This window comes from Paroedura picta, chromosome 1 (genome assembly GCF_049243985.1).
Source record: "Paroedura picta isolate Pp20150507F chromosome 1, Ppicta_v3.0, whole genome shotgun sequence".
NCBI classification, from domain to species: Eukaryota; Metazoa; Chordata; class Lepidosauria; order Squamata; family Gekkonidae; genus Paroedura; species Paroedura picta.
The window spans coordinates 164,612,614-164,637,455 of record NC_135369.1 but is presented as its reverse complement, the minus strand read 5'-3'; the positions used below and the strand labels follow the sequence as shown (position 1 = coordinate 164,637,455).

Genomic DNA, 24,842 nt, shown 5'->3' with positions numbered 1-24,842 from the left:
ACCAGCTGGATGCCTGTGAAAATGGTGTGGGGGAATCAAACCGAGTCCTTCAGATTAGAGACCACCACTCTTAATCCCTACGCCAAGCTGGCTCCCTGTGCTACACACTCTGCTCTTTTTGAAAGCTCATTTCACAATTAGTCTGCAATTAGAAGAAGACACATACGTCATCCGAACTGCAACCACCTTTTCAGTAAATACTTCCCCGCCAGCATTTTCTAATTCAGTGGTTGAGGCTCCACAAAGTGTGGGTTCCAAGAAAGTTAATCTCAGCCCCCGAGAGCCTGGGGGCCTGGAAAACAAGGGGAGAAGCAAATATCTTTATTTGACTAGATAGTGATGGACTTTAAAAGTTAAATTACCCTACAGAAAATCTATAGCAGGAAACCAAGCTATGGAGGCACAGGGCCTAAAAAACATAGCCCCTGACAGGTTGTCAATAAGGCCATAAGTATCTCAAGGTCAGACTGCTGAGTATTTATTTATGCCAGAGCTTAAAATATTTAGCACTTGGAGTGGCTATGGCTTATAAGATATGACACCATTTCAGATCTTTATTGGATCTCCAACTTGATGAAGCACTTCAGCCCATTCCGTTTTCTTGAGTAGATTAACTCCCAGAAAAACTCGCAAGATCCTTTTTTCAACTTCTTTCCTTCTCCCTCTTTTTCTAGTCTAACGGGGATAAAAAGTTCCAGCGTCATGACAGACAAACAGTGACAACTGTATCCAAGTCGAGGGGAATCACAGTGCAATCCTAACTACAGTTGAATTCCATGAACTAAAGAAGGAAAAAGTTCGGAATTTAGAGCTGCCAGGTCACCTCCCTCCCAGCAGACCCCATCCCACTTAGGAGGGCATGTTAGAATATACAAGTTCCGCAAAGCAGAATATAAAGGCTGTCCTACAGAGGGCATCTGAGGAGACGTATATTTAGCATAGCTAGGGTAGGAACTGATCATTTTCTCATTATCTTCTCCAGAGTCCTGATTGGCTCAACAGGAGACTTCCTGATTTTTTAGAGCACTTCCTCTTTATTGCCTCCAGAACAATGGTTGCACAGCGGAATAACTGCCGACAACAACTCGTACTATATTTAAGTCTCCATCTCTGTTTATACATGGACGTTTCTCTTCATAAATAAAAAATTATTTTATTCTTTAAGGAGCCTGGTGTTTCACCCTTTCTGCCTATTCAAACTCTGTCTATTCAAACTGAACAAACAAAAAACCCGTCTGAGAAAAACTGCCGCGATCCGGAAAAGAGAGACTCAAATGAAAACCAAGCTTGCAGGTGATGAACAATTGATGCTGTATTCATAACAACAATCGCGACCTTGTCAGATAATCATTATAGTGAGCTTAAGTGAGCTCAGCAGATAATAATTATAATTTTCTTGAATTCAATCTATAATATTGGTAGCATCTTTCCCACTTAATAAAGCAGTAAGAGGGGTTGGGGTAGGCCGAGTCCGGGATCGAAACTCACGGATTCGGCCCTCGCCCCCGGACTGCATGTCAGTCCGCCCTTCACGGGCCTATCGGACGGCACACAAAGTGCCCCGCCCAAACCCACCGTTGCACTCACCGTCGGCGTGGAGCGCTGACTCCCCCAGCCATCACCCCAAATGCGCTGCCACCCATGGTGGCCTCCTCCTCCGAACCTGGCATGCCAGATTAGAAGTCCGCACTCCTAACCACTACACCAAGCTGGCTCTCTAGGACTATTTGATGAACTCAACTCCTTTAAATTATTTGGAGGCATCTTTAAAACCAATTCTCAACATGTCCCCATTTTAAAAAACACCTTGTAAACTAAAAATATGCAGGCATAGGAAAGAACCAGGGAAAGGCCTCAAGCTATGTGCCCTGTTGCTGGACCTTAAGAGGAACTGGGTGAGCACTGTGTGAGCAGGAAGCTAGACTAGATGAACTAATGGTCTGAGCTACCAGGTTTCCTCTGATGTTTTTATGTTCTTAATCAGGTGGAGGATGGAGGCCCGGAATAAAAGAGTGTCTCCTGTGTGCTTCCTCATTAGAGCCTCTGATCATTCTTGCCAGCAAGAGGGCTGAGGAGTCAGAAAGAAGTGACAGGGATCAAGTGGCAAAGTCCCTACTTGTTTAATAAGTTATAGACACGAGGTATCTTTATGTGCATCCTTTTCCCCTGGAAACGTGAACCTGAAAAACAAACTGGAATTGTCATGAAACCTGGTAACATCCAGAGAGGGCTAAGGGACTGCAAGTAGAATGTCCTGAGCTTTGTACAGGTTGGCTTTTAGATTCAGTTAATGGAGATAGTAACTGTATCTTCTCTCATATGGAGGTTAGACCGATTCCACACAGGTGGAAAAGGCTGGGCCAGCTCCTGTATTGCAGCCAGACCAATCCTCGCAATCATACAACTTTGATCCTGTCACAGCCCCGTCCTGGGCCTGATGCACTTCAGGCCCTTCATTGCCCCACAGCATGGGAACGTAGATGTTTTTGCGTTCCCCAGTCTGCCACAGGGACCAACAGGGCCTATCCAGCTGCTGGCCAATGTGGATGGGGAAGAGCCAGGTCTTCCAGGCCTGGCTCCTCCTCCTTCTACAGTATCCTGGAAGGGACATGAAATGTCCCACTCGGCTCTGTGGCACTTCGCAGCACTGTGCAGCCGAATGGGGCATTTTAATACAATCCCACTTTCGTGCAAATAATCCCCGCCCCCCCCCCCCGCCTCTCCCCCATGCAGTGAAGCCTCTGCACTTTGGCTGAATTGTAGGGATGCGGTAATCTGGGGCGGAGATGTGTGCCATGAAAATAAGTCCCCTGTGGGAACACAGGAAGCAGCGTGGCATGCTACTTGGCCGCAATGCACAAGCGACGGCCCAAAGCAGCAGTGCTGGTGCAGAATCGGTATTAGTGTGCCATAACTCAGGTCTCTGTCTCACTTTCAGCTCATTTCTCACCAAAAGTGAGGGAAGGGAAACAGGAAAAGGAAAGTTCAAATTTTAACCTTTAATGGAGTGTTCCTCCCAGGGCCTTGCCTCGACCTTATGCCACCATCTTCAATATCAGGCAACAGCCTCCAGGGGGGAATGGTTCTGATGTCGTCCAGATGCCTGCAGTACCACCCTCTTTTCTTCAAAATGGGTGATTCCAAGATGTTTTCTATACATCGTTTCCCCTCGTTTCTATCAGGAAGAGCCATTTCACAATCTCGCTTCATCCTCCCCAGCCCTTTAGTGCCATAGGAATGTCAAGAACAAGAACATCGATGTTACTTCTGGCCCATCTTGTTAAATCTATCCAGGATGTTCCTGCCGCAGAGACGCTAAGGCTGACAACCTTCCAATCTCCCACAATTAGAACTAATTTTCAGACTACAGAAGTTTTCATCAGATTGGACTGGCCAAGGCCATCCACATCAGCATGGAACAATCATAAACCGGTTTAAAATGGGAGATGTCTCTTGCTGGCTGACTTTCATAGTGATGGAAGTTCTCCGGTCTCTCCAACGCCAGTGGATGTCACTACGTTTGAGCTCAGCTGCCTCTGATTACAAAGACAGTAAACTCTAGACCCCCATTTTCACAGCTATGTGATTTTTCAGCTCTTGTTGTTCATTCTGCCCTTGTCATTTTACAGTGCTAATGCAAATGCTAAGTAGATTTCATCTGGTAACACCGACAGCAATTCAGACACCCTGTTTATACATTTTTTTTTTTTTTTTAAAATAAATACATTTATGCTAATGAAAATTACACAGTAGGAAGATTTACGCTTAAAAGTCTTTCTGTCAAGCCACTTGTCACCCTGTAGTGCAGAAATGTGCACTGGAAGCTCAGCACAATTAATTATTCAATAAAAAAACCAACCCAGAACAATGACAAAAAGGTTACATTGTTTAAAAGGCAACAAAAGTATGCATCATAAATAAGGCCTGTGTGGCACTTTTGATCTTTAAAGGATGCATAATTAAGCTAATTAAGCTCCAGCCGAAGATAAACGCAGCCATGCCCTTGTGTTACCTGAACATGACCTGCAAGGCGGATTCTGGACAGCTTGGCAAGGGAATTTTGTGCTGTGAATGAATTATTCGTTAAGCCTCCATCTGCTAAACAGAAAGCGTAATGGTCTTTGTTAGAGCTGCCGTCGAATTTCAGCTACATTTAACCACTAGAAGGCTTTCCTTGGATACAACATCTGAGGAGCCTGGAGGCAAATTATAAAATAGCCTTGCCGCATTTAGAAATCATAAACTATCTTGCTGCATTTAGAAAGAGAAGACAAATACAATACACTGACCGGGAACTTCACTGCCCCAGCTCCTGTGCAGGAGCACAAATTGGGGGTGGATGAGTCACACCGGGCCAACCTGCCACGACTAAAACTCCAGCTTGCAGCCTGGCATGAAACCTCCAGTGCATAAACGGTCACTGTGCTGCATCCCACAAGTAAGGTTCATGGAAAATGCTGTTTCAGGATGGTGATTAAACAGAACTTTGAGTATGCTGTAAGTATCTTCAGCTTCAACACAGAACAGGTTGTTCCCTTTAGGGACCAGGACTGGGGATGAACCTCTCCTGGCTAAGCAAAATGGTTATTCCTTCAGTTCAGGGTTACCATTGGTTGACACATAGAGTTAAAGACAGATCTGGAGATTGTCGCTTGGCAGAAATGTCTGAAATTTTTCAAGACAAGCAAAAACAAATTTTAATAAGACTAGAGATGTAAAGTGTCCAATAATCATAAAGCTATGGGAACAAAAATTTTCCCTTTTTAAAAAAATAATGCATTTTAGGTTTTTGAAAAATGCTTGCATTTGCAAATCTTATTTTCTTATCAGACTTTTACTTCCTAAACAGATTTACCAACATAGACTGTGACAATTACAGATTATTTGGTATATAATGTAATATTTGTCATATTTATGGAATTTAAAAATAAAAATATCTTCATTTCATAAACAAAAACTTGTGACTCTACCATAGCATGGATACCTTAATTTTCACCATCTGAGAGGCAGGTAAAGATGGAAGTTGTCAGAAGAAATCAAATTCTATAGTAAGAAAAGAAAAGAAAAGAAAAGAAAAGAAAAGAAAAGAAAAAAAAGAGAGAACATTATTTGGCCAAAAGCTCTCTCATAAACTTACAATCAGCAGTAGCACCTTATTTTTAAGCGTGCAGCAGGGGTGGGGCTAATTCTCACTTCTGTATGACATCAGTGCTGGTACCATACCGCAGATAAATCCGCATTCCCTTTTTGGCCCTGGGCATTGAAGGGGCCTATGTTGGGCCTGGGACATGTAGCTGTAGAAGAGTCAGGCCATCGTGGGCAGGTTGCTCCCTAATGCGCCCAAGTACGGCATCCTGGAAGGGACAAAAAATGCTTTAGGTTATGATTTTTTTTAATTCTTAAGAACACAGTATTAACTGGCAGGGTATCATAGGGCCAATCAATATGCGACCCTCATCCTTTGGCAGTAAGAAGACCACAGCTTTATTTGATGGCAAGCTCGAAATCTGAGGGTTGGCCTGGCACGAGCAGAGAGCAACCATCGCAGCCGTCCAGCTGCTAACATGGACTCCTTGGGCACCCTGGGTATCCCTCACTCCTAGCCGGGAGGGCAGGTCCCTTGCCCCTTGAGTCTCTCCATGAGAGGAGATGGCCTGCTTGAATGGTTTGTGGGCACCCACCTCATCCAACCACTCTGCCTGGCTCTGAGCCCCTGACATTCCAAGCCAGGTGAGGCCACATTTGGTAGTTAGCTGATTTCTTAATGAGACCCTCCAAAGCTTCAGATCCCAATACGCAAACTGGTCCCTGGATGAAAAGCTCTATCTCATGCCCCTTTATACCACAGCTGTGACAAAACATATATAACCAGACTCCTGAGCCATAAGAACAGGGTTGGCAGGCGGGCAAACTCTCCAAACGCCGATCTGGTGGCAGAGAGGGTGGGTTCCCCCAAGTGGCACTTTAAGTATGCGCCCAGGAGCCCACCTCTCATGCACACAACACATGCTCCTAGCCAGGCACACACGTGGTCCAGTAGGCCTGACGCAGCTGTGTCTTTCCTGGTCCGCTGGCCTTCCTTCAGTTGCAGCTGCTTTTTGCATTGTTATGCGATAACACATTTGTTTGCTTTTAAAGGCCCACACCATCCCACAGCAGGTTGGAACTTTGCCACCCTGGCTGCCATGTGGGAGCACAAATCTGGGGTGGACGGGAACAGCGGCCCAAATGCTCTTCAGTGTGGGAGCAGGAAGAGGCAGGGCAACGTCCCTTGGCCCAAACACGGGGCAGCGGCCAGCCAGCGTCCTCTGTGTGGTAAAGGTCTGAGCAAGACCTAGTGAAAAATGGCTTGCGGAATCCTGTCTAACATATTTGTATGGTCACTGAGATTTACAAGTACTTTCTTCCCTCTGGGTTTCCCTTTTTTTTCTTCATACACGTGTGCATGTGTGTGTATTTATTTAGTCGCCATAGGTTAAAAGTTTCCACACACCTTCCCCCAATCGAACAAAAGGAGTTTACAAGAAAACACCAAAACTAAGGCTTTGATTTTAAGCATTTGTTTTCTATGAAAAGTACCTACAGTCCATGTTTACACCTTCTGAGACATCTGAGCTGGCAAACATCTGTTTAGCAATTAGCACGCTTACCTCCAAGATGTTCTAGTTCCTTAAATATCATTGCACATAAGTTTGTTTGTTTTTTAAATCCAGGATTTAAAGTAAAGCTTTAATCAATTAGTGTCTTACTATTTGTCTTTCTTTCTATAGCAACAAGAGCAGCCAAGTACCCTTCCCAAAAGGTACTTGTTGTCCTTAGGCCACCATGTAAACTGTCCTTCAGCTGGTGGCATAATAGTCACGCAGAAAAAGTGAGCTAGATTTAGATTTGTCAGTTTTCAGTGTCATAGCTTGAGTTTGTTCTTTACTATTGGAAAGCAAACTGATTGTTCTGTATGCTTGTTGCCAGTGGCTTCAGTGGGAAGCACTGAGACACAATCCGTCCTCATGTAATCACCAGTCTCTCTTGCATCTTCTAAGTGTATGTGCTATTGCTGTGGCTTTCACTGGGAAGGAAGACAAGTCTACATCTGGCGTCTAACCCCCCCCCCTTTGCTTCCCAGAATCCCTGCCAGCCTTCAGCATGAAGGGAGGGGTTCATTAGCTGAGGGGTTCAGTCCCTGAGAACTGAGTTCAAGGGATTGGGGAGAAGGTATATTATTATTATTATTATTATTATTATTATTATTATTATTATTATTATTATTATTATTATTATTATTATTATTATTAAATACAAATAATAATAAATAATAATACTATAAAATCCAATACTAATAATAATAAATAACTGGATATGTAGCTGCCACAGTTGTGTAATGGTGGATATCAGAGGGAGATCTGAGTTCAAAATTCCAATTTGCCCAAAGCTCACCTTTTGCTACACCTGTTGCTATTTTTCTGCCTAACCTACCTCTCAGTAGAGACTAACTATATATGAGCTTCTCGACGGAAGGGTGGAATTTTTGTTTTAAAATCTGAGAAATATATAACATAGGTTACATGATAGCCTCATATTCCAAATTTTCCTGCCCAAACAAGCAGAGGGCAGTGTTGACGTCATGAAGAAGACAGGCGGCAGATTTCCAGACAACAACATTTATCAACCCACGGGAAAATAATGGAATTACTGAACAGAATAATATTTATCCAGGAAAAATGTGTGTGTGTGTGTGTGTGTGTGAGAGAGAGAGAGAGAGAGAGAGAGAGAGAGAGAGAGCAGGAGTCTAAAAAAATTATTGGTTGCATTTGGATGCTATAAACTGGGACAGAAATTAATCCACAGAATCTGCTGGTTTACCCATATCAGTTTTTGAAACAAGGTTATCTCTCTCCCTCAGCTGGAGAAGTTTTTAGCATGTTGCTTCTTGAGTTACCGAGCAATATGGACCCCAAATAATTCTGTCCTTACCAAGTGAAGAAACTCCTTTTAGTCGAAGAGATCACAGTCCGTTACGGGTCAGGATTAGTTCCAGAAGTTTCAGCTAACAAGAAGTTTATGGAACCCTTAAACATTTTGGCTTGACTTAGAAAAGGGCAGTTTCATCTCAGGGATCTCATTAGTATAGTTAGCCAGGGTGCTGATAGAGTACTGGCAATCCGGGGTGTATTATGCATGGTAGGAAAGCACACAAAAAGTCTGATCCAAAAGGTGTTGTTTTGGGTATTCAGAAGCCTGTTTGTCCCCACGGAATCCAGCCTGGCCTGGAGGAAATTTACCAACCATCCTACTGTGGCAATTTGCAATTCCCTGGGTATTCAAGGAAGGGCCACAAGAGACAAACATTGGAACATCCCTTTCTGCACACCCACTCACAAACTGCCTAAGTTCATAAAATCAGCATTTCTGTCAGATGGCTATCTTGTCTCTGCTTGAAAACTTACAAGAAAAGAGAACTCACCACCTCCCGAGGAAGCCTGTTCCACTGAGGACCCACTATAACTGTCAGGAACTTCTGGATGTTTAGCCAAAAATTCTTTTGAATTAATTTCAACCCACTGGTTCTGGCCCGCCCCTCTAGGGCAATAGAAAACAACTCTGCTCCATCTTCTATATGACGAAGATGATCTGGGGCCAAGGGACCAAGCCCTATGAAGATAGGTTGAGGGACTTGGGAATGTTCAGCCTGGAGAAAAGGAGGTTGAGAGGGGACATGATAGCCCTCTGTAAGTATTTGAAAGGTTGTCACTTGGAGGAGGGCAGGATGCTGTTTCTGTTATGAAGTAGGAATTGAGCAGTTCAGCCCTCTCTTCATCACTTGTCCCAGTGTCACTTTCTGGTCCCTGTAATGGTCCTACCATGTCCCTATTCTTTTTCTTACTTGGAATATAAGTAAAGAATCCCTTTTCTTTTGTTTTTATCATTTCTTGCCAACCTGATACCTCATACTGAGTTTTAGCTTTTCTAACACTCTCCATAGAAGCCTTGGTTATTTGTTTAAATTCCTCCATGGTTATCAGCTCCTCCTTCCCTCTCCTAAATGAGTCTTTTTAATTACTCAGTTCATTTGAAACCCGTTTATGGAGCCACCCTGGTTTCTTTAGGTTCCTCCCAGTTTTCCTTCTCAAGGGAATTGAAGAAGAAGAAGAGTTGGCTCTTATATGCCACTTTTCTCTACCTGAAGGAGGCTCAAAGCGGCTTACAGTTGCCTTCCCTTTCCTCTCCCCAAACAGACACCCTGTGAGGTGGGTGAGGCTGAGAGAGCCTTGATATCACTGCCCGGTCAGAACAGCTTTATCAGTGCCGTGGCGAGCCCAAGGTCACCCAGCTGGCTGCATGTGGGGGAGCGCAGAATCGAACCCGGCATGCCAGATTAGAAGTCCGCACTCCTAACCACTACACCAACTTGTTTTCGATTGTACCTTCAATATTTCACTTTTGAGTATTCGAGTATTTCACGTCTTGCACTTCCATCTCAAGATATTCTGACCATGGGATTCTACCCAACATTAAGTTTGTTAAAATTCACTCTCCTGAAGTCCAGTCTGTACGTGTGACTACGTACAGCCTTTCTGTTCTCCAAGTTCATAAAGTCCAAAATCCACATGGTCATTTCTACCAAGGGTGCCCACAACTTTTACCTCATCAGCCAGTTCTTCCCCATTAGTGAGAATCACGTCCATTTCAGGTTGGGGTCTTTTGTTTTGTTTTGTTCCCTCCCCCCCCCCTTTTGTTGGCCATTGTGTTAGACAGGATGCTGGACTAGATGGACCATTCAGCAGTGCTTTTCTTATATTCTTATGAAAACGTGATTCAATCCCCATGCTTATCCGGGCACATGTCAGTATTGCCTGTTTCTTACAAGCAGATACCTGCTCCATAATTTGTGAATAGGACTAATGTGCAGTCCTAAACAGGAAGATGTTCTCCTAAATCTATTAAAGTCAATAGGCTGAGAAAAGATGCCATTCTTTTCAAAGTGAAAGTAGAGACTATCAGGGGTAGTCAAACTGCGGCCCTCCAGATGTCCATGGACTACAATTCCCAGGAGCCCCCTGCTGGCAGGGGGCTCCTGGGAATTGTAGTCCATGGACATCTGGAGGGCCGCAGTTTGACTACCCCTGGACTAGATGCTGAGAGAGAGAGAGAGAGCTTCATTTTAATGAACAGCACAGTAATTGCCACAGGAAAGGAGATTGAGGGTTCACAGAAAGGGCCCTCAAATGTGAACTTTGGGGAAATAGGGGAAATAGGGAGAAGGAAGAGAAATATTTCCCCCCAAATGTTATACAGTGTCCTTGTCATTGCTATAAGCTTTCCAAACTGACTCCAGGGAAGTTCACTCCTCACTATTTATAACAACCTTAAAGGAACAATGTAATTCTCTAGGATTAGCTTTTAAAGAATACATTATAAAGGTCTCTGGGAGGTCTCACAGCTCACTAATTACTTACTTTTAATATCTTCATTTAATTTCCTTCACCATTCATGTGAAGTTCAGGCTGCAATATGCAGCAAGCATGGGAGAAACCTTCACAGAATTGCAGTTCTGAGGGAGATCTTGCTCTCCGTGACCACTTTCTACAAGCATCCTGGTGACAAAGGAGAACGGGGGGAGAGGGGACTGGATTGCTTTGAACTACAACAGATGTTAGCTTTCACTATTCATATTTGATTCCCTGAAACAGAAATCAAGCACAGGACGGAGAAGACTGTTGTTCCTTTCTGTGTGCTGTGTTGGGTTTCTCCTTGCAGGGAATGTATTTTTAAAGATAGGGGAGCATTCCAAAATGGGGGGCTCCATTATCTGCCCCTGTGACGTTTTTCTTTCTGTTTACTTCATTTATACCCTGCCTTCCTTCATGTTATGTGCCACATCATGTCAAACGTTATGTTAATTCCCACGGGCTGGAGTTGCACTCCTGGTAGTAGCCCCTGTGTATCTGTTCCGTTGCTAGTTCTCTGATGTGTAGAGTTGGTGTTTGTTCCGTTAGCACCTTATCATTCAGCTACGATGTAAACATGCTGTGTTGCTGTTCTTGCACGCAGGTGAGACGTAGACTGACTGTCTCTTCTTTTCATACTCTCTTGGATCAAACTGGTCAACTGTGGGAACAGATATTTCCCGCTCAAAATATGGTCATCAGGGGGCATGGGTCCTAGGGTATAATTGCCCTAGCCTTTTGTGGCAAAGGCATGTTCATCAATATTTTTTGCCTGTGTATGGCTTCCATCTAATTCTCCTTGTTTTTCCTTCAATAAAGACTAACGCCTGTTTTGTTCCAGGGCCTGGGACTCCTGTTTGTTGGTTCTAAGGGGAACTGTGGACTACATTCCTTGGGCTGTAACACTTCAGTTATACCCTGCTTATTTAATTTGTACTCTGCCTTTCTCTGCTTACTGCATTTATACCCTTCCTTCATTTATAGCCTGCCTTTTTCCCCAGTGGAGACTCCCAGGGAGCAACGTCTTTCTCATCTCTTCCACTTTATCCTCACTACAATGCTGTGAGATAAATTAGGTTGAACCTGCATGACCAAGGTCACCCAGAAAGCTTCCATGGAAGACTGAGGGTTCAAACCTGGGTTTCCCAGATTCTACTCTGGAAGTTCTGCCACCTCTGCAATCTCCTACTTTACCAGAGTGTGAGTGGGTGTCCAAAAGGGATTGTGTTGGTGCTTAGCTCTTGTGGCCCTTTCTTGCATGCTCAGACAAATTCCAATTGCCACTTTGGGGTCAGGAGGGAAATTTCTTCCCAACCAGACTGGCCAGGGATTCTGGCTTACTTATTTATTTATTTATTTATTTATTTATTTATTTGTTGGTGGGGGCATCATCTGGGTATGAAATTGGGGTCACTGTGGGTGAGCAGGTAGTTGTGAGTTTCCTGCACTGTGCACAGAGTTGGACTAGATCAGTGGTCCCCAACCTGCGGGCCGCGGCCCGGTGCCGGGCCGCGAAGGCCATGGCGCCGGGCCGCGGCTCCCTCTCCCCGCCCCCCCCCGCAGTAAAAAACTTCCCAGGATGCAAGCTTGCGGCCCGGGAAGCTTCTTACTGCGGCAGGGCGGGGAGAGGGAATCGGGGCCGGGCTGCGCCCGTGCGGGCACGACAGACGTGCGGGCGCGGCTCGCGGGGCGTGGCCCGATGCCCTGCCGGTCCCCAGCCTCAGAAAGGTTGGGGACCACTGGACTAGATGACCCTGGAGATCCCGTCCAACTCTACAGTTCTGTGATTCTGTTCCCGCCATATCCCTATGCCTGTGTAAATCAGGCCCTAGACATATGCATGACTACCTAAGACGGGTTCTACCATTGAACTGACTTCTGTTCTAGCATCTAGCAACCCCCACAGGGGAACTGGTGTCCCTCTGGAATTACAAGTGATCCCCGAACTAGAAGGGAAAGGCAGCTGTGGAGGGCAGGACTCTAGCACAGTGGCATTGCTGGAGCATCAACTTGAGTATCTCCAATCCCCCACTGCTTCCCAACACTCAGCTGGCCTGGCGTCCCTATTAGGAAGCCATACTGAGATTATAGAGCTCACTGATAAGGCTTTCTCCTTGTAAACCTAATGAAAACCCCATCCCCTTTAGCAAGGTCTACCTGGGAACAAAAGACTCACTTCCAGGCCTTTCTGCTTTCAAAGTAGGCAGTTTTATTTAAGAATGAAATTCAAAAAGACAGGCTTTGGTGGCTAAATCTCATTCCCTAAATATAACTTACTCCCAACCCCTTCTTACAGAACATTTCAAATTCCTGGGAATTGCAAAAAAAAGGAAATCAACTTCGACAACTTAGGAGAGAGATAAGAGAGTCATAAAGCGGTTCAGGGGTGTTAATTAGCTGATTTTGGGCAAGGCTGAGAGAAGGGGACAGAAACATATAGAAAACTAATTAAGAACATAATCTCTCATGCTCAATAATCCAAACTGTGCAAGGATATAGAATCCTTATTCAGCACTCTAATAATGAACTAAATTTCTCTAAAACTCACTTAAAACTCTTCAGTTTCCACAAATGAATCTAAGATAAAGAAGCTAATCCATCAACAGAATGCCAATTTTTGCATTTCATGTACCTATGAGGTGATATTACAGTTGTTCAACTGTTAAATTATAATTTCCTTTGGCTAGTTTAAAAAAGCCTGTGGGATTCTTATAGATGTTTTCTTCTGGTGTTTATTTTGTGTTAAATTCCTAATGCACATGGAGGAAATGATGAATTTCTGTTTTGCAATTATTAGGGTGACTTTTTTTTAGATTAAACATTTCATCTTACTGGCTGCTGTGAAATAAATGCAATCTGCATGTGGAGCATTTCACGGTTCTCATTACAGTGTTGAGGCTCTCAGGTTTTCAGTCCAATTTCAATTTTGACGGCCACTGGGGGAAAAGTTGTCTATCGATCCAGTACTGTGAAGTAATGAACAGCCTACATGCTGTATGTTAGGTCCAACTGCAACAGAAGGGTCCCTTTTGCTAGTGTCATCTGTCTCGTTCACATTTACACGTGAAAGCCAAGCGGGTCATGTGGAGTGGATGATGCTGGTGCCCATTTGAATTGTCACTGGAGTTAACATGCAGAGCCACTGTTGTCTGCCTTTGACTTCCACCCCATGTGTGCATGGGTTTGTGTGTGTGTGAGATTTGTCTGCAAACCTGGACTTTTCTCGGAGGGCGACATGTTGAAAATTATTGGGGATGTTGGCGATGAGGATGATTTGTGCCTTATTTTGAACAGGGAATCATTTGTGTAGGCCCCTAATAAATTGTATTTATTTTTGCTCCAGCCTGTGAGTTTCAACGTTGAATCTAACACTCCCTCCAACAAAACAAAACCAGAGTCCAGTGGCACCTTTAAGACCAACAGAGATTTATTCAAGGCATGAACTTTCGATCACTGTCATGATGGTCAGTTCCTAGTCTGAGGAAGAGTGCTTGCACTCGAAAGCTCACGCTTTGAATAAATCTTTGTTGGTCTTAAAGGTGCCACTGAACTCTGATTTTATGGTGCTGCTTCAGACCAACAGGGCTACCCACTTGAAACTCCCTCCAATAGAACTCTTGAGTTTCCAGATCGGAAACCAAATCTGAAAGTCTGGGGGTGAAGCTGAGGAGGGCGAGGTTTAGGGAAGGGAAGAATCCTAGTCCTAGTGGAATATAATGCCATAGCATCCACTCTCCAAAGCAGCTTCCCCCCCCCCTTTTATTGCTTTTTGCAGGGGACCTGATCTCTATAATCTGCAGAGCTGTTGTCTTGCCTTAGAGCTGTTGTCCCAGTCTGACCCAGGCAGTTTAGGCAGAGCCTGTCATCAGTGTGTATCCAAGGAAACAGACCCAAGGCTATCTTGAGTCAGAACAAGACCCTCTGTTATCAAGAGACGAATACTTCTGAAGTACAGTGGCTTCATATCCTTCCTATCGGAAAGAGCTATCTCAAAAACTCTGACATTTTGAACTTATTAATGTGTGACCTACACAGCAGGAACACATGAGAATGGAAAATGACAGATGTTAACAAAGCTCACCAAAATCTCTGTGGGTGCAGAATTCTGGGCAATGGGTTGGGCCCTACCAGCTTTTCTTCCAGTGCAAGAGAGAGGAGGGGGCTTCTTTGACCCAGACAATTGTGGGAAACGTGGAACCCAAATAGAACTCAATGCATGATGGGGCTGCAGGGAGGGGAATTGGGTCAGAACACAGCTCCTTCCTCTTGCTCCTTGAAAGCAATCAGACATTGTCCAAAACATGGTTTAAAATTTACTGATGGAAATACAGGTACAGGAGAATTGAAAAGGTACTCAATTGTAAGACCAGTGCAGTGGGCATGTGCATTCTGTTCACCTGAACCAATCCCCCTCCAATACCTTCCTGGTATTTTTTCAGTATTCCTAAAAAGAACATAGATTCTCTAATCTGTCTCGGCTACCAGTATAGCTGACCTGAATAAAAGCCAATTCTTAGCAGTTTTTATTCAGCCATATTCAGCTATCTGAATGCACTCACACTATCTGAATGCACTCACACTATCTGAATGCACTCACACTTCCAAATTGGGTTGGGGGAGGGAGCAAAGAGGATCACTGAAATGGCTTTTAGCCATTTAAACCTAGCAGCTTGATGGGTCCCCCGGTCGGCTGATAAGTTTAAATCGCTGGCCATTTAAACCCTCTCACTTTTGTTTCCACTCCCCCTTTCAAAGGGAGGAAAGCAAAGGGGATTGCTAAAATAGCTGCCAGCCATTGGTATCTGCTGGGGGTCTCAGTTCATACTGGGGGTCCCAGCAGACCCTAAGCTGAGCCTGCAGAGAGAGTTCTCTCTGCAAGATCAGCTGTTTGTCAAGCTCTGTGAGAGGCCTTTCAAACAAGGCCCCTCTGCAGAGTCCAATATCATCCTGTAGAGAGAGAATTCTCCAAAGGATCGGCTGTTTGGTGGGCATTTAAATGGATCTCAGTCCCTTTAAATGCCACAGAGCGGGGAAAAAATCAGCTATCCTTAATATTTTCTGAACCCCAATAGCATACCATTATTAGTATTTGGAAATATTGGAAAATACTGACATTGTTTAGGTCTAGGGTACCCAAATCTGAAAAATACAGGTAGCTTTTTTGTGCACATGCTTATAGTGCAGTTGCATTCAGAAAGATGCACATATGAGGAGTTTCATGAGAGAAGAGAAAAAGAAAGTGAAATAGAGCCAAGCCACTGGCTGAGTAGGAATTCTGTACCAGGGAAAGAGTGGCCACAAAGAGGGGGGGGGGAGAGGAGAGGAGGGAGAGGGAGAGAGGAGTGCTTAGAGGAATTTATCTGTCATGAGTTGGGAAGAGTACATTTTCTGTTTAGATGATCAAGAGATTTAGGGCAGGTGACTTTAGACAGAAATTCCAGACTGGGTAATAAATTTATTTTCAGATACTGAGGCAGTGGGCTAGTGGAGGATAAATGACACTGAGTTGAAGCCAAAGTTCAAGAAAGCATACTGAGAGTTATAGTTACAAAAGAAACTACTGGTCTGTATCCACCTCTTTTCCTGCACTATTTTCAGTCATTGAGAAGCTCCTTGTTGCATTCCAACACCGTATCTGATGGAATGGTTTTAGTGTGGCCATCCAACTTCTGCCCAAGCAAAGAAATCGACTCCAAATGACCAAACTTGCTGATTTAAGACTCCTGCTGAGTGACTGAGTGACCTTGGGAAAGTGTCACCAGGCCCATCCGTCACATTAGGAATTTCCTGAACAGTGAAGTGGTTCCTAAGTGTGGCATCAAAGATCCTTGCTAAGTGACCATCAGACTTTGAAAAGTGGATGAAGTTTATTCACTGGAAGTCCATTACTTTTGTTCTGTACATAGAACTAAAGAGTTTTAATTAGATTTCGAATAATTGTAATTGATTGTTACTCTTTTGAATTTTATTGTTATCTTCCTTAGTGAGTTGTGCAAACTGCTAGGCTGAACAAGGCTTTTTGTAGGGTATGGTAGAGTAGAGTAAGATAAGGTAGGTTAAGGGGCAGTTTATGGAATCAGTGGGGCAGTGACCTAAAAAAGTCTAGGGAACCCTTGCCTAGACCCATTATTATCCCAGCTCTCTTCCAAGAAGCTCTGGGCAGCATAGACAATTGTCTCCTCCCCTTTCAAACATCCAAAATGTGTTAGGTTAATGTTATGCTACACTTAACTGTGGAAGAAATTCAGACCGGCAATTCACCTCTCCCATTCCCTGAAATGAAATTAAATTGTTTGCAGGAAACTCATGCTCTTTATACAATAATGAGTTCTGAGCAGGTAGCCAAGCACCCCGTAGGCATATGGCGTCAATATTATACCCCAACCGTTGTTTCCATACAATGTCAACATTAGACCTTGCAGAGAAAGTGAATGGGAAGACACTGGGAGGACTTTATATTTATTTAATGCATTAGATAAGGGTTTTAAGACTTCCCCTGGCCAGCCATCATGCAGGGAAGGACAAAGCACAGCCATCCAAGTTGCTAAACAGGATCTCATTCAACAAACCAGCAACTTAAGCAGTTGTGTTTAAACATCAATATAGTGGCAAAGACTACTTCCATTTGTGAGAGAGACACTGGAATCACAATATCACAAGGAAGGAGGGCAACTCCGTCCTAAATGTGTTGAAAAACTGGGAGATGGAAAGCAATTTTGTATATGTACAACTTCTGGAGGCACATTTTAGCATTGTGACAAAATTAAACATCATGTCTGCAAGGCCCAATCTTCACATGGTGGTAGCAAGGTGGTAGCTGGGTGAGGAATGAAATTTCTTTCATGCTCCTTGTCAGATAGTACTCAGTATCTCCACACAAGAGGAAAAGAGGGTACTATGTTCAGTTCTCACTCTGTAAAGTCAAATTTGTGTGGTCAATCTTTGACTTGCTACCCAGTGTTCAAAACCAGTGTGACTCTGAATAGGTGGTGCTTGGTAGTAACCCCTGTGGGAGGGTGTTGCCATCATGCCCTGTTTAACAGCTTTCCAGAAGATCTGACTGGAGGCCAAACTTAGGGCACTTCCATATGAAAAAAATAGCATTACGCCAGCAATATAGCGTAACGCTAAAAAAGTAACGCACCTCCAGCCATTCCTCACATTCTGGCTCTCTGCCGCCTTCTCACGCTTCTTAGCACTCCTGCATGAAATGGCAGAAGAAAGCAACGCACTTTACACGTGACTCTTCTCCTGCTGTCAATCAAGCCAGGTAGCCAATCACCTTTCTCCATGTTCTCCATTGAGACACCTATGCATCTGATCATAAATGCATAGTGCTTTTTTAATGCCACCCTTTTTGGAATCATGAGCTTTGAAGCTTTTAAAAATTAATCTTGAGCCCAATTTCTTTGGGGGGGCGGGGGGGCTTTAGAGAGGCATACTTTGTATGTTGGGGAGCGGGTTGCTTTGCCTACACGACTTAACACCTATTTGTTGCTCCAGGCAGTTTGCTTTTTTTTTTTTTAATGTCCCCGGGAGAAGGGAGAGGGAGGCAGGTGCGAGGGCGGGAACTGGAGGTGGAGATTCCATTAGTTTGGCTCCACACATTTGGCTCCGCACATCTGATGTTGGTGACGTCGTGCAAAACACCAAAAATATGGCCTTTGCAGAAGGCAAATATTTCACTTAATTTCTTGCGTGCAGAATGGCCCCTAACATTCCCATTTTTAAGAAGAAGAAGAAGAAGAGTTGGTTCTTATATACCGCTTTTCCCTACCCGAAGGAGGCTCAAAGCGGCTTACAGTCGCCTTCCCATTTCTCCCCCCACAACAGACACCCTGTGGGGTGGGTGAGGCTGAGAGAGCCCTGATATCACTGCTCGGTCAGAACGGCTTTATCAGTGCTATGAGGAGCCCAAGGTCATCCAGCTGGTTGCATGTTGGGGAGCAGTGAATCAAACCTGGCTCACCAGATTAGAAGTCTGCACTCCTAACCACTACACCACTACACTGGGTACAGCTACTGCAAAATAAAGCAGCAATTGTTTGGGCTAGGAACATGGCTGTAGGGAGAGGAATGGCTCCTGTATCTACCTCTATCCATTTTCCACACCAAAACAGTACTTGGGGTGGATCATTGTCCCATTTTTCAGACTCCACGTGATGTGTTCTGTGTACATGTAGCAGCAAAACAAGGAAATAACTCCTGCAGACCTGTTTCATAATGTTAAAAATTGGTTAGGGGCAAGGCAGGATCTTTTCTCTTCCCACTGCTCCATTCTCCACAACTGCTGTGCTGCTTCTGGGAACCTACTAAAAACAGCAGAGCCAACCCACCTAGGTCCAGCGTTCTCCAGAGATCATCCCTCAAGGCAACCAGAAATGTCTCTATCCCATGGTCAAGTCAGAAGCTGGATTGGAATCAGTCAAGTGCCGATATATCTTCCAAAAACCTTTGCAGTCCTCCCACAACTGCCCATTCAGTTACCTTGCCCAGGAACACCATGTGTGATACCCTTGTGCAACCCTTGTTCTTTTTCAAAAGTGACCTGACCACAGCCTCTTTTAATTTCTCCAGGAATGTCCCTGAAGCCAGGGACAAGTTGATAATTTCCCAGACAGGGAGCCAGATCTCCTTACTGCTGGCCATGTGGAACACTATCTTATTGTTGATATTTGATCAAGCTGCTGGTTTGTATCCTATTCACCCTTTACAGGCAGGGTGAGTATAGTGGTAGATAAACATGGCTGGAAAACAGGCACTTCTCAGACAAAATACCCAGGGCCTTTCCGCACAAGGACCAATGTTGCCAATTGGTTCCAGAAAGCGGAAACGCTATTTTTAAAAGTGCAATCTTGGTGTTACGCATACCTGCCTTTGTAGTGGAATCCAGTAGCGTTTCAATCGTTTCCCACAGGTTTCCAGTCTCGCAAAAATCGCTAGAAAGGAAGCGATTTTTTTGTGCTTTGTCCCGCCCCTGGCCGTCAATCAAACAAACAGCCAATGGGAGGTTGTTAGATGATCCCAAAAACCCCCTTTCCCTTTAAGAACAGGTTTAAAAAAAAAGAAAAAGAAAAAGAAAAACACACATTGCAACGAATATGCCTTGATTCCTCCTAACGTAGAGACCCATCTAGCTGGCATGTGAGCTGGTGAGTCATCGTTACCACGCTCCCCCAAGTGAAAAGAACCCCCCCCCCGAACGGGCGCGATTTTCAGCCAAAAATAAAGGGAACATACAAACGGGGCTGTGTTGTGCTTGGGGACTTAGGGGAGCTTTAAAGCACTTCTGTGGAGGGACTGTAGCCAGAGAAGCCTCGCTGGGTGAATGAAGGCTCGCTGGTTTGTTGCTTTCTGCTCACTCCAAGAAAAAAAAATGGCGATCGCTTCACCAGAAGTTTGGGGGAGAGAGCCAGGAGGAGGGACTTTGTTGGAACCAAAACAATGGGAATGCACAGGTCTTTTTCACTAGTGTTGCAGATTGTTTGCAAGAGTGTAGCGCTTTTCGGAGGGTTAATTCACTTTTCCTGTGTTCCCTTTAAGTGCTACAATGAATTGCTTTTTGCGGTACTGTTTCAGGAGTGTGGCAGATTGTGTGCGACGTTTTGCGGAACTGCAAATTAGTAGCGTTTACAATTTGCAAGCCTTTTGCTACATTAAAGTCGTGCGGAATGGCCCCCAATGTTAGATGAGACATTAATTATACAAAACAGAAAAGAATCCAGGAGTTTGCAACTGGGAGTCTGCATTTTCAGCATTCAACTGGCAGGGTGTCTCTGTGTGTGGCTTTTCAGTTTCATAGTAAATAAATATATATTTTTTTTCCCCAAGGAAAAATAATCATCATTTGCTGCCCAAAACAGAACTTTCCCTCCACTCACAATTGCCTTCTGAACGTGTGTTTATATTCAGATGCAGAATGATGCACGGAGACTTTCCATAATAAAAAAAACTACCCCAAATCTTTGTATTATTTACGTACCCCCAGCATTCTTTGACTACACCCCACGTTTTGCAAGAGAATTGAGATCAGAACCAAATCACATTCTCTGTTCTTCAGAATCATTCTTTTGCTGCCCAGACTTCATCTGAATATCACGCGGAGCTCTGTAATGAGAAAGCATCTCCAATCTCACAGCTATCTTCTTAAAGAACAATTTGAAGAAAACTCAAAACGGAAAGCGTGGCTGCTTCAAATAAAAAAATGATTCAGGTGAGGGTGGGGATTTTCCTCTCCAGCGAAACAGAGACGAATAGGGGCATCTGCTTTGCTTCCGATTACTTTTAGCTCTCCCCTGCTGATATTGTGCTGTCACATTACATTGCTTGGTATTTTCTTCTACTGGGAGCCATCTTAGTTTCTTAACTTTTTCTCTTAGCCACCTATCATCATTAAGCTGTGTAATAAGGTACTTTACACCGTAACTACTGTCGCTACGTTCTACTGCGTAGGAAAGATACACTGCACGCTCAGGCATATATTCTAGCATTTCTATTACATTTCAGTATCTGCAACTGTATGGAAAATCTATTTCTCTTGTTTGGCTCACTGTAAAGGATGATGAGCAATTCCTCTTGGGAAGGCATTTCAGCCATGCAACACAATGAATTATATTTTATTGAATATCTATACTGCCCCTCGAGCAACCAATTTAATTAGGTGATAACTTAGTGGTCTTGCTGCCCTCGTCTGAGGTTGGCTCACTGCCGGATGGCCGGTCAGATACATGACATACTTGCGTGCCGTTTTTGTACTGCATTTTCATACCCCCTATCCAAATCCCCATCAGATTAGCCAACTTTAAGGGCATTCAGGTGAAAGTGCAAGGATACCATCAAATATTAAATACATTTGAATAAATAACAATTATGCTCAGAATTTGTACCCTCCCGCTCTTTGAGTTCCATACTCTTGGTTCGGCATTCATTCATAAATGGAACAGTCAATTCAGTGGTCCAATTAAGGGCCTTGTGTATGAAGAAGCATGTTTCCCCCCCATCTTTATTAGCTGGCACAACTAGGTGATACACATATTCTCTCCTCATTGATTCAGATGTCAAACTGTGTAGGAAGAGCCCCTGTCATTTCCACACTGGAAATGATACTTACAAAACCTCACTTGTTTATATGCTTTGTTTCTGGATATTGTATAAGGTGTGCACTTGTGGTCAGTTGTGTCTTGCAATTCCTTCCGTTTGTGTCTATCTTTTCACCTCATCTGCAGTACTGAGGCAATTATGAGCACTGATTAACCAAAAAAAATGCTAATATAACTATGTGAATATCCACATTCCTCACAATTTATTTTATTTGGGTCACAATGTGACTGTAAGGTGATGGTAGTGATATGTAATGGAATTTTGAGGCCCATTCCGCACCAGGATCAATGTGGCAAATTGCTTACGGAAAGAAAAAACGGAATTTAAAATAGTGGAATTCGGCGTAACGCATACCTGCCTTTGTAGTGGAATCCAGTTGCATTTCAATCGTTTCCCACAGGTTTCTGGTCTCGCCAAAAATCGTTAGAAAGGAAGCGATTTTTTCCGTGCTTTGTCCCGCCCCTGGCCGTCAATCAAATGAGCAGCCAATGGGCGGTTATTACCATGCTCCAGAAAAGCCCCTTTCCCTTTAAGAACAGGTTTTTTTAAAAAAAGAAAAACACACGTTGCAACAAATATGCCTTGATTCCTTGCTTCCTCCTAACATAGAGACCCATCTCGCTGGCAGCTGACATGTGAGCTGCCGTTTCATTGTTGCCATGCTCCCCCGATTGAAAAAAAAATCCCCCCCCCCTGTGCACGGGCGCGATTTTCAGCCGAAAATAAAGGGAACTTGCAAACGGTGCTGTGTTGTGCTTGGTGACTTGAGGGGAGCTTTAAAGCAGCTCTGTGGAGAGATTGCAGCTGGAGAAGCCCCGCTGGGTGAATGAAGGCTTGCTGGTTCGTTGCTCTCCGCTCGCTCCGAGAAAAAAAAATGGCGATCGCTTCGCCGGAAGTTCAGAGGAGAGAGCCAGGGGGAGGTACTTTGCTGAAACCGCAACAATGCTAACGCACATAATTTTTTCGAAACTGTTGCAGATTGTTTGCAAGAGTGTAGCGCTTTTAGGAGGGTGAATCCACTTTTCTGGATTTCCCTGGAAGTGCTACAATGAAGCGCTTTTAGCGGGACTGTTTCAGGAGTGTGGCAGATTGTGTATGACGTTGTGCATAACTGCATATTAGTATCGATTACAATTTGCAACCCTTCTGCTACATTAAACTTGTGCGGAATGGACCTGAGTTTATCTCCCTGGTCTTGGGATGAGATAGTGCCAGCACAGCAATTCACTTACAGGAATGTTTCACACTTGTATGGAGACAGATGGGGCCAGGTGGGGTGGGAGCCGTTGATCACTGACCTGGACACTTTTATTTCTCCTGTGTTTTTCTGAACTACAACTGAATTTGAGAGGACTGATTGGCTGTTTTGGCAAAGAATTATCATATGGCAGTATTTGGATGTGCGACACAGTTTACTAATTTAACATAATTAGTTTTTGCTTTATATTCCCACTGTCATGATGGTAGTTCATAGTCTGAGAAAGAGTGCATGCACTCGAAAGTTCACACCTTGAATAAATCTCTGTTGGTCTTAAAGGTGCTACTGGACTCTGATTTTTGTGTGTGAATATTTGTATGAGGTTTCTATCAAGATGGTACAATATTTTAGCAGAGTGTAGGAATTCATAAACCCTGACTGGGGTAGCCCAGGCTAGCTTTATCTCTTCAGATCTCAGAAGCTAAGCAGGTTCAGCAATGATTGGATTAGAGACCACTGGAGGAAGGGCAGGGTCTCAGCACAGAGGTAGGCAATGGCGAAGTACCTCTGATCATCTGTTGCTTTAAAAATTCAGTGGGTTGCCATAAGTCAGTTATGACTTGTTTGCAAAAAAAGAGAAGAGTTTCCACGAGTAAAACATCACACAAAAAGATCCTTCGTGTGCTCATATTATGATCATGTCAGGATTGCTTTTTTGCAAGGTTTAATCAGTGCACATAGGCATATTGACAATGTCAAAGCGGGGGGGGGGGGAACAATGCACTAGACTGGGTTGTACATGGGATGTACCACCTATATTACAATCATACAGTTGTTAAAAATTGTACGAACACCCAAGCATTCAAGAATCTCCTTCAAGGAACAATAGTCAAGATGTTGTGGTCCCCGCCTTGTTTGTGCAAAAATGGGGGAGATGTATAATTGTGATGTATAATTGTGATCTAATGCAATGCAGTAAAAGAGTTACACACATGCTTTAGTCACTCCTGTTCAAATCAACAGATCTTTTAAAGCCTTGGGTGTCATGGTGTCCTTGGTTTTCATTCTTTTTATAGCACTTTCCTAAATTCTCAGAAAGCATTCACAATTAAAAAAAAAAACTAAAAATAGTGGATCAATAACAATTTACAATCATCAGACCAAGGCTCTTACTTCAATGGCCTAGATCAGGGGTAGTCAAACTGCGGCCCTCCAGATGTCCATGGACTACAATTCCCAGAAGCCCCCTGCCAGCATTCGCCAGCGAATGCTGGCAGGGGGCTCCTGGGAATTGTAGTCCATGGACATCTGGAGGGCCGCAGTTTGACTACCCCTGGCCTAGATTAACCCCATGGGGAAGGTTGTGGTGGCTCTTCAGTTTGCAAACATCACTTCATAAACCACAAACAAGACAAAATTCATGACAAATTTGAGGTCATGAGCTGGTTCGTGCCAATCCCAAATACTCAAGTCTTCCAAAATCAGAGATATTAACATTCTTTTTTGTTTCTTAAAAAAGATGGCTGGCATTCTTTGAGAAGCAAACTCCACCCCCCCCAAAAAACAATCCAATACTCTACTGTCCATGACACATAACTCTTTGATTTGGTTCATTGTGTTGGCTCATGATTCCTCTGGGGTATTCTGATATACTGGGGAATGTTGGGGAATACCGATATACTGATAAAAGCAAATATAAATAACAAATAAATAAAAATACTGAACTAAATACACTGTATATGCAGTTGCCAGAGATTAATCTGTCAGCTGATAACATCACCTTAGCTTGTAAAGCAATGTGTAGATACACATAAGTGGGAAAGAATGATTGGTTCTTTTATCTTCTAGATTCCTTTAATGGCATGTCTTTCTGAATTGTGCCTCTTCAGCCATTTATTTCTGTATTTGCCTCCTGACAAGTGAATATAGTAGGATTTATGGATGCTGCTATTTAGCCACCCTTGTTTGTGTAAATCCCATTAATCGGCATGCCAAACAGTATAACTAGCGGTTCAGATGATTACTTGCAAGCCCACAATTATCTGCACCACCTCTTATATACAGGATCCCATAAATATTAATATGCGGGCATTAATATC

The 24,842-nt window shown here is 43.8% G+C and overlaps 1 long non-coding RNA gene across 1 annotated transcript in view; it reads left to right on the top strand.

Annotated features, from left to right (window-relative positions):
- Nucleotides 1-21,462, top strand: part of LOC143819552 (uncharacterized) — a 152,885-nt gene extending 131,423 nt beyond the window's left edge. Inside the window, exon 3 of the long non-coding RNA XR_013225007.1 lies at nt 20,506-21,462. This is a non-coding gene — a long non-coding RNA (uncharacterized LOC143819552). The remainder of the gene's footprint in view (nt 1-20,505) is intronic.
- The last annotated feature ends 3,380 nt before the right edge of the window (nt 21,463-24,842 follow it).